Below are 11,317 nucleotides of genomic sequence, written 5' to 3'. Positions count from 1 at the left end.
CCCCCCCCCCCCAATAGTTTTTGTTGAAAGGTCTACATTTTGAGACACCCTGAATCCGATACACAGGTTTCTACGAATGTGTCTCTCTTTATGCCTGCCTGCCTGTCTGTTTTTATGCCTCTCTGTCTGTGAGCATGAGAACTTTTGAAAAAAAATTGATTTTTAGACTGGCCTGTGGTGCAGTCTTCTAATAGCATCTCGAATGAGAATGTAAGAAAAGCCATTATTAAAAATTTTTGTAATATACTTTCGGCGAAAAAATTTTATCTATTTATTTTTACTTAGGTTATGTCGTGTGTCGAAAAATTTAATTCTTTTATTTTCAATGTTTTTTTTTATAAATAAAACAAAAAATGCGTGACCTGTAAAAATGTGGTTAATAACAAATTTGTAGATATTTTTTGGGTGCACAATGGTTGTTTTATCATTTTTTTCTATCTTGCAAAAGTTCACTGCAAAATGCAATTTTTGATTTTTGCTTAGTTTTTGTGGGGTCCAAATTATAAATTTCAATTTTTCGAACAAATTTTAAAAGTTGATATAATAATCTTGTAGGGCTATCAAAAAGTAACATTTTTCTTTTCAAGAACTATGTACAACTGTATAGAGAATTTTTAAATCATGAAAAAATGTGTACTTCCAAATTTTCAAAATGGGCTCACTTTTAGCATTTTTATCCAAAGTCTAACTAACGAACTTGGAATTTAGCTTAGGACACTAGAAGACTGCACCACAGGCCAGTCTAAAAATCAATTTTTTTTCAAAAGTTCTCGTGCTCACAGACAGAGAGGCATAAAAATAGACAGACAGGCAGGCATAAAGAGAGACACATTCGTAGAAACCTGTGTATCGGATTCAGGGTGTCTCAAAATGTAGACCTTTCAACAAAAACTATTGGGGGGGGGGGTCAAATTTTACACAAATCTAATACCTTCTCTAATGAGAATGTAAAAATGATTTATTTGCCATGAATAATGTTTGGATAGTTCTGTTTTCAGAATTAATCGTAAAAAATAGAATCAAAAATATGAAAAGTTAAATTTGAGGAAAAACCCGCACACACAAGACGAAAAAGAAATTAAAAAACAAAGTTGTGATAAGAATGTGCCCACGCAGCGGGCACATTCAGCACAAAGCTGCATGATTTTAGGGCAATTTTTTAAATATTACAAGACTTTTTTTAAATTTAGGAAAAAATCAAAATTATTGTAAAAGTAATTTAGATATTAAAAAAAATCAGAAATGATTTAAAATTGAAAAAGATTTCACAAAATTTTTTAACAAAATGTATATTTTTACAGATTTGAAATAAAAAGTGTAGACGCTTTTCAACAATTGAGAGGAATACAAAAGTTCTCTAGGTATTTAAGGTTTTACAAGAGATTGCAAGAGATTACAGGAAAAGTTAAAAGATTCAAAGTATTTCAAGAGATTTAAAGGAGCTTAAGAAAAAAAGAAAAAAGAAAAACATAATTTTAACGATTTTAAGAAAAGTTATTTAATTTGAGCCAATTTTAAAAGATTTTAAATGATTTTATTGAAATTGAATAGACTTAAAAAAAATTCAGGGGAGTTTGAGGATTTTGAAGAATACCTACAGGATTTTTGAGAAGGATGACAATCTTCAATAATTTTAATTTTCTCCTTATTCCTTTCTCTGACGTCACCTTTGAATGTGTAAAAATAAATTTCTACCACCAACTGTTACACAAATGCAACCTCAGCGCAATCACAGCACATATTATTTTTTCTTGGTGGATTGTCCAAATCGCACACTTTTTAAATTGCTAACAATAATTAAAGAATTGGTTTTTCATCTGAAAAGCGAAGCGAGATTACGATTTTTCACTTACTTTCGTGTAAAAAAAATAAATTGAGTGAAACTTCTTTCTAATCAACGCTTTGCAGTCCATCAAGTGGTAAAGCCTTTTAAAAAAGCCTTATATGCCTTAAAGCCTATAAAGCCCTATACAAAAGTCTTATAAAAAATCCTTATACAAAAAATTGAGAAAATCAAGATATATGGGGAATGAAAAGTGGAAACAATAATAATTTTATCGAAATTCACTCATATCCGCAAAAAAAAGTTAATTACATAGTGCTGAATAATATATGAAAAATTTCAAAACATTTAAATTAAACAAAAACTCAATAATAAATAAAATCACGTAGCAGAAATTTCCGAATCGCACAAGCACATATCAGTTGCCTAATTATTATTATTTGTGTTTTTAGACTCGCGTTTTCTCAGCTTGATACCAAACACTCATTATGCGGGTGTGAATATATTGTTTATGCAAAAACATGTTCATGAGCTTCCTCGTTTACTTGGAGATTACAGATTTATCAATTCTAATCTATGTATGCTAATTAAAAAAAAGGCGAATTTATTTAAATCTGGACTATGATATGCTCGTTTCAAAACAAATCCGCAACCTACTTTCTCCTGATAAGACTTTTACAGATATTTAAGTAAGAGCCCTCATTTGTTGAGCTCAGAATTCTAAAAAAATGCCTCACAGTTATTTGTTCGTTCTCTTATTAGCCATGTTCAGCGCTTCAATTTTATGTGAGTAATTATATTATAAGAATAATAGTAATAAATATACTCGCGCTAAGCGCGCGTTTACGAAATTATTAAAATAAAATATAAAATTAATATTATTATCAATTTTTTCATTTTATAGCACAGGAAAAAGAGGTTTGACAATTTATTTGAAAACTGTTGCATTTTTTTTTAAACAAACAAGTTACGACGATAAACATAAGGGGAAATGAACTTTTGCATTATTTCATATAATAATCGTATAATAATCCTCTAATGCGCAATAATGCGGAATAAAGCGTAATATGGCGTATTAATTTATAATATCGCGTAATAATTCAGAATATTGCGTAATAATTCAGAATATCACGTAACAATTCATAATATCGCGTAATAATTAATAATGTTGCGTAGTAATTGATACTATTGCCTTATACTGCGTAATATCATATAATTATGCGTAATAATCCCGTAACAGTGAGTTGCATTTTGCTTTAAACTGAATTTTTGCTTCATGGAGTCAAATATTTGTATATTTTGTCTTACATGGGGGGGGGGGAGACCAATTAAAATATAAAATATTTTCACCGCTGTGAATCACTGAAAAAAGCTTAACAATTTGATCGAAAATTTAAATTTTTAGTCACGAGATAACCTGTGTTAGATATGTTTTTTTTTTTAATTCAACAATTTGTTATATAAGTTAAAAACTCATTTCTTAAGTTAGTGTTTCACGACAAGACGATAATTTTACGGTGAATGATTTCAAATTCCTGGTTTTTTTCTGGTTTTTCCCGGTCAAGTTTTTTAATGTACCCTGTCAACTCAAAGTAACATACATTTGCCGCTGAATGCAAACATTTTTTTAAATTCATGACTTTCTTTATAAACATCCTTCAATAAATCTACCATTTTCCGCTAAAAAAATATTAATTCTGAAAAACACATGGAATAGTTCAACTTTCAGTTTAAAAAATTAAGTTTTAACAAAGAATAAACGGATTTTGAAGAAAATAGTTTATTCTTAACCTGAGTGATGAATTTTCAACTAAAATAATGAATCTTTAACTGCAATAGTTAGTCAAATTTTAAACCAAAAAAATCAATTTTCGATTAAAACAATGAATCTTCAACTGAATTAGTTTAATTTTCAACAACAAAGAATGATTTTTTTCTAAGAAAGATAAATTATCAACCAAAATATAAATTAATTAATTTCAAGTTAAAAAAATTAACGTTCAACCAAACATGAATTTTTAAATAAAACCATGTTATATTTAATTGGAATAAGAAGTAATAACTTTCCACATGAAAAAAACTGACTGTAAAAAAATGGTTATATTTTTAAACAATGTGATGAATTTCCAAATAAAATTGTTACTGCTTAACTTAAATAGTTGACTTTTAACCCAAAAAGATTCATTTCAAACTCAAATGTTGAATCTGTAACTAGAATAATTGAATTTGACCAGCAAAATGAATTTTCAACCAAGAAGATTAATTTCTACGAAAAAAAGATTAATTTTCAACTAAAAAAGATCATTTTTCATCGAAAAATTAAATAATGATATTTTTAGGCAAAAAATGAAGGTTTCATTTTTAACAATAAAATATCAATTTTCAACTAAAAATTGGCATTTAAATTTTCAGTTGAAGCAATTAATTTTCAACTAAACTGAAGTAAATTCTCGGTTTTTAAATTAAATTCCCGTTCATTTTAAGAAGTTGATGCTTTCTATTTAAAAGTTCAAATTTCAAATTAGGAGTTTTCATTCTGAAAGTGAGAAAGCTTTTAAATTTCTTGAATAAACTTACAAATAATCTATAATAAACTACAGCTTTAATTATAATTATGAAAATAAATAAGTTTGCTGTGCGAATTCTATTTTTGTAAAATATATTTAATGAGTTGCGGAGAGAAATAAGGAATTGAAAATTAATCTAAATAAATTGATGGCCTAATTCAGTATTTAAAAAAATTATTTATAAGTATTTCAAGTTTTACAAAATAATTTTAAAAATTACTTCAATCTTTTTAACAACTCGCATGCCTATTACTGTCCCAAAATTCTAAGAAATTCGTCATTTGTGATTTTTCTCCGCGACAACAAGTAAATAAGAAATATGTATCTAGAAAATTTATTTTTACCTTAATTTGCGTCCTTTGTAGAGACATAAATTTAAAAAAAAGTGTAAACTATATATTCCTTGCATTAATAGCCTCCATAATCGCCTTTGAAGAAATTTTTCTTGTAATTATTAAAGGAATTTTAATCTTTTAATTAAAAAAATATTTCGCTAAACCTACGCATATTATTGGCAAATTAATGTCTTTACGGGCTTTTGTCGTTAGAGCTTTTTAAATTCTAAAACCGAGATTGCTTGGATCTTATAATTGATCTCATAATCTTTAGTCGAAAATTTAACGACTTTATTGAAAATACTTCTTTTTTGTTTGAAATTTATTTCATCTTTCTTTCAAGTGCAACGTTTTGGTTGAAAAATAGTTTGTTCTATTTGGAGATTAAAAACTATCTTTATTTTCGAATTTAAAATTAAACAAATTTTTTAAAAATGTAACTATTTGGTGAAAAATTAACTTCTTTGTTAAAAGATCATATTTTCGGGTTGAAAATTCAACTGTCTTGTAGAAAATTCGCCTTGCTGAACGGAAAATTAAAAAATGTACTAAAATATTAATTGTTTTAAATTCATTTTCTTAAAGCAAATATAACTAGGAGAGGCACCTTCACAATACATAATGATCCTGAAAAAAGATAATTATTGAATAAAAGCACAAATATAGGTGGAATTATTTTTTTTGTTTAAAAATTCAACTCTTGGGTTAAAAACTTACGTAATTTTAAAAAAATTCATCTTTTTGGTACAAAAATCAATCTGTATAGTTGAAAATTAAACCATATGTTTTCAAGTTGATGCATTTTGTTGTGGGTTTATCTTTTTGAAATGCAACTTTTTCTCGTTTTTAGTTCAAAAATTTAACTATTTGGTGAAAAATTTATTAAATTAGTGAAAAATTGGTTTTTTTCTGTCAAGAAATTAACCTATTCAATATATAATTATTTTTTATTAAAAAAGCAATAATATTCAACCAAAAACTTTAACCTAAGAGACATTTGTTCAGAATTGTAAAACTTGTTTGACATCTAATCATTTTTTACTACGAAATTCTTAGAAGAAATCCCTTAATTTAACGATAAAATTTTTGCTTAAAAGAAAAAATTAAAATAAGAAAAATGAGAGAAAGAACAATAACAATAACGAAAGAAAGCATATTGTTGCCAAATTTGTAATTTTATAAATTCAATCATTTTTTATTAAAAATAGTCATCACTCGATTTAAAATTTTCAATTCTTAGCGATTGAAATTCGACAATTTAGAATTGAAAACTAAATTAAATTTTTCTAGCTCAAAGCTTCTTAAGTTCTAAAATTTTAACTTGCTTTTACATAAAAAAGTATAATTTAGTATAAAAATTCATTAGACCAATGTGTCTAACATAAGATCAACAAATTAATTCACAGTCATTTTCAGCGCTCAGTAACGAAAAATGATTTATTCTTAACCTTTTTCATAGAATTATACTTTTTAAAAAAATCAAATAAAAATCCATTTTAAATGGTAAATACTAAAAAAGAAAAATCTAATACAGAAAATCGAAAAATCAAACAAATCCGAATTGTGATACTAAAACTTTTTATATTCAAATTCTTTAAAATGTCAATTACGGTAAGTAAATTTAAATCATTTTCAAATTGTTAATTGAAGTTCTTCAAACATTAAACATTTTAATTTTAATTGTAAATTAATCAATTGCGAATGGGAAAAATGAAAATTAAGCTTTCAAAATGAAAATTCAGAACTCTAAAACTGTAGAAATTTAAATTAAAAGAAATGGTTATTATAATTCAAATCATGTTTTTAATTTTTTAAACTAAAAATCAGAAATTTATAAGATACTTCATTAAACACTAAAAATTAGAAAAATTAGTATAAACGACGATTGTTATATATGATTTTTCATTCCCCTCACTCCTCACACCTCCCCTTTCCTCATATCCTATACTTCTCTCCAATTTCCCCTCAATTTCTTCGTATTTATCTTAGCCTCATCTCCCTTCACGCCTTCCCTACTTTGCCCTCACTTCTCTTCCTTTTTCCTTCTTTCTCCTCCTTTCTCCTCCTTTTTCAAACTCCTTTTCCTCATACTTCTCCCTAATTTCCCATACCATTTTCATCCTTCCAATTCCCTATTCTTACCATCTTTTTTCCTTCCCATCATTTTCTCAACTACCCCTCTCGTCATGTCGACTCACCCACCCACCCCCCTACTTCGTTCCCTCATTCCCAATACTACCCCTTCCTTACCCTAGTTTGACCCCCACCCGTACTTTTTTCTACTTACCCTTCCCACATTTCCCCATCGCTTCCCAGCCTATCTCCTATCACCCTTCTTTTTCCACCTTTTACTTTTCCATCCTAATTTCCCTCATTCCTTCTTACCTCCCCTACTTCTCCTCCCAGGAAAAAAGTATGAAGAAGGGATGTACACCAGACAAAAAATGTAAGGATTTCTACCTGGCGCTATGAAATCCTAAAAATGAGATTTCTGTACAAAAAACAGTACTGTCACTTGTAGAATTTAGAGACTGTAAACCCTTAAAGTTTAGCTCTTCTAAAAACATTGAAAATTCACCCGACTTCTAGTTAGAAACTCTTGAAATCGATAAATTCAAACTTAAATTGTTGACAATAAAACAATTTGACACTTTTTTAAAATTAGAGTGCGAAAGACATAGATAATCAATGTTTTAAAATATCAACGCATAATGTATGTAAAATAATGAACTTAATGTAATTAATGGTTAAGGCACGATAAATGTTAACATATTAAAATTTAATTTCATTATTTTATTTATATTTGTACTTATAATCAATGATTTTCTTATGTAGGATTATTATCTATTGTAGGGTGGTCTCTCCTATGCTTAAATGAGAATTTTCAAATTATGTGGATAACTATTCAATTGTTTTATTACTTTTCTCACCATTATTCAAACAAATAAGCCTTCCGATTTAATATTCTGTACTGCAGCCTTCTGTAAAAACAAAGCGGTTAAAAAGTTTAACAATACAATTTATTTAAATATTTTTTTGTTAATAAATCAAAAAGGCCTCACACATTTTATGTTTTTCTTAAGCCAACACTTTTGTAGGTTTTGATGCGGATGCTTCAATGAAAAAAGGCAAATCGATCAAACCAGAAGAAGAGGAAATGAAAGAGATTTTTGAAAACGATAAAATGGACCTTAATTTAGAAGTACCGGACTGGTTGTCAGAATTAATACCATCAATTTCTACCGAAATTCCACACGACCCAATCGATGCAGATGACCAAAGGAAAAACAAAAATTTTCTGCCAATTAAGAATGATAAACAAATGCCAATTTTAGTATGAGCTTATGTTAAATTTTTCAGCACGACGGTTTGATCTGGAAATATACGATATGAAGTAACTTTATAAAATTTCGAACAAATGTATCTTGTGTCTACTGAAAATAGACAATAAAGAAGTATTTAAATATTTTTTTATACGCTCCCCCTTTTACATAACCAATTGTGATACTATTCTGCAACACTACTTCCTTATTCTCCTTATTCTCTGAAAATGTTAAAGTGGCTCATAATGAACGTAAAAACAAAATGCTTGAGCAGGGGTGTGGCGGAGTTGATTTTAGGGGGGGGGTGAAAATGGTATTATTGTGACTTTCGCCGAAAGTTGACGTCAGAGAGAAATGTTTTTTTATAGAAAACATAAAAATTATTTAAAAAATGACAACTTTCTTCTCCAACAAATAGTTATCTGAAGTATTTGTGTTTTAAAAATAAACTTTAATGTTAAAATTTTTAAGTAAATTCCTTAACCATTCAGATAAACCCTGAATGTAAAATCAAATAAAATTTTAATTAAATATATTGTAAGTATCACTCTATTTTTTGAGTTTCATTACTGTCATTGTAAATATCATGAAAGCGTTCAGTAATAATGTCGTTAACTAACTTAGACGGATAGTCATTATGTACTAAAATTGTTTTTAACCAACTTACAATTTATCATAGTATATTTCAAATATTCTAAATCAAGTTTCTATTAAAACTAGTTTGTTTATCAAAAATAGTTTGGAACTTTAACATTCTTTTAAAAATATTAATATACGAGTACCAAAAAAATCATTCACAAGTTTCTTTAGATGTTATGTCCAGGTTTGACAACATCCCACTATATCTTGCTTTAGGCTGCAATGAAAACAAACTTAATATAAATTATAATTAACAAAAATAACAAACAATGAATTTCTAGTAGCTACCAGAACGATTTTTAATTGTTTTGTTTTCTCCTTTAACAATATATTTTATAAACAAATTTCGGGTTGCCCTATTGGCTTATCTTCATCTCTAGTTGTTTCAGATTTTGTTTTACAAGATATTGAAAAAAGAGCTCTACCATTATTAGATTTCACATCTATTTTGTACAATCGTTATATTAGTGGCATTTTAGCTATTCTTTCTACTGACAAAATGAAAATTTTCTTGAATGCATTTAATAGTATTGCAGATTGTAAAAATTTCACCCATGAATACGAGAATAATAATGTTATTAACTTTATTGATTCGCAAATTATAAAAACACCAAATGCTGATATATTAAAAAATTGATACAAAAAACCTTCTTGCTCTGTTATATACTTACACTATAATTTACACATTTTATTTTGTCACAAAATTAGTTTAATAAAAGGATTAGTAGATAGATGTGTTAAATTAGTGATATCCAATTCAGAAAAGAAAATTTAAATAAATTAAAAACAACTTCATTACATAGTTACTATGAGCTTGAGTTAGTACACAGAATTGTTACTTTACGCATTCATGAGATTTACATTAACAGTGATTAACTAAAAAAAATTAAAATGGAGTTCTACTCATACAACAGATTTAATTTGAATGTTACCTTAACTTATATTCAGGGTACATCTGAACGGTTAAGGAATTCACTTCAAAAACTTAATATCAACATTTATTTTGAAAACACAAATACTATAGATAATTATTTCTTGAAGAAGAAAGACAGAGTTTCCTTAAAGATTTAGGTGGTGTTATTTATCTAATTAAATTTAAATTTGGTAATAAAACTTATATAGGTGAAACTAGCCGGAGATTAGAAGCTAGAACTGCTGAATACGAAAGAGATTGTGAAGTTTGTATACAAAAGAGATTGTGAAGTTGAAAATTAAAACACAGATTTCTCAAAACATTTTTTGAGTTTTTATTATTACTTTTATTTTGATTTCAAAAATATTAAAATTATAGCTATAGAAAAAACTAGTATCAAAGACGTATTATTAAGTCTATTTTTATAAATCAATTTCGAAAGCTTTCAGTTCATTTACGAACTGAAATGCTAAATATTAATCAAATTTACCAAATTATTATAAATTAATGTCATGTGCTTACTTTCAAAATTTCTCACCTTGAAATTTAAAGTTATTTTCGCGCTTTCTCATCAGTATTTTCAATGGAAACCCGTCAATTGTTTTGTTAACGTTCATTACTTACACGGTCTGTTACTTTGTTTCCCTCAGTATATTACCTCTCACCCTCATGGTCCATCTCAAATATTTATTATAGCCCTTCCGCTATCTTATATGCTCTTTCTATCCCAAAATTTCCACTTTATAGATTAAGACGGACCACACTAACACGCCGAACAAACACTCTCTTATCTTCTGGTCGTCCTTCAACTTTCTTTTACCAATACTCCATACTTGTTCCATTACTTTACTCGCGCTTTCCAATATCTTTTTCACCACTCCGTTTCTTCTTCTCGCTGTGAACCAGAACCCTAGATAGTATGAGAAAAACTCCTCCAGCAACTCCACCCCCACACTATTCATCTTCCATTCTTATACTATATTACTACTCACAGAAAAACGCTGGTGTTAAATTTGTTGCAGCTCAAATTTCATTGGGCTCCCAATGATCATTTGAGAGAGTTTTCAAGTCTCAAATGTATTCCTCTGAACGTTGGTGCCCATGTGGGCATCTAGGGGAAAGTATCATTTGGAGACTGAATTTTGGCTCATGCGGAGTTGTGGAGTTCTGAACCGCGCTGTCAGCCACCTGAATACCTGTCAAAGCAACTATTCGCTTTGCGATATTAGCCTAAATAATTGTTAATAAGGAAACCAGTTGAAACAATATTTACCTAATTTTCAAATTTTTTTCATTTAATAGGGCGTACCAGTCACTTAGAATAAAATTATAACTTCCTAATGCAACTTCCAAAAGTTAGGTTAGTTATGCCCGTCGACATTTAAACTAAAGCCGGGATGTATAGAAAAAGTCATGACCGTCTACATATACAATAACGTATTTTCACTCCAATCAATAGCTCACTCCACTTCTTTGAATACTGAAGGGATAACAATTGACCAAATTTATGATAATCGGTTAATTTTTGCTCTACTTTTCTAATATTTTCGTAAAAAGTAATTTTTCTGTATAAGTGCAATTAAAATATAGTTCTTGTTTTTTAGGGACTATTTAATGCAATAATAAAATGATAATAATTTTTATTCATGCGTGCGTTAGGGCTGAGCGCTGGCTGTCTATCCGTTTGAAGCGCGATTCAAAATTACATTGAAAAACAATTCTTGTAGTTTAAATAAATAATTATTAAAATATACACA

This window comes from Belonocnema kinseyi, chromosome 10 (assembly GCF_010883055.1).
Source record: "Belonocnema kinseyi isolate 2016_QV_RU_SX_M_011 chromosome 10, B_treatae_v1, whole genome shotgun sequence".
Classification (NCBI taxonomy): Eukaryota; Metazoa; Arthropoda; class Insecta; order Hymenoptera; family Cynipidae; genus Belonocnema; species Belonocnema kinseyi.
This window is presented reverse-complemented; position numbering follows the sequence as displayed.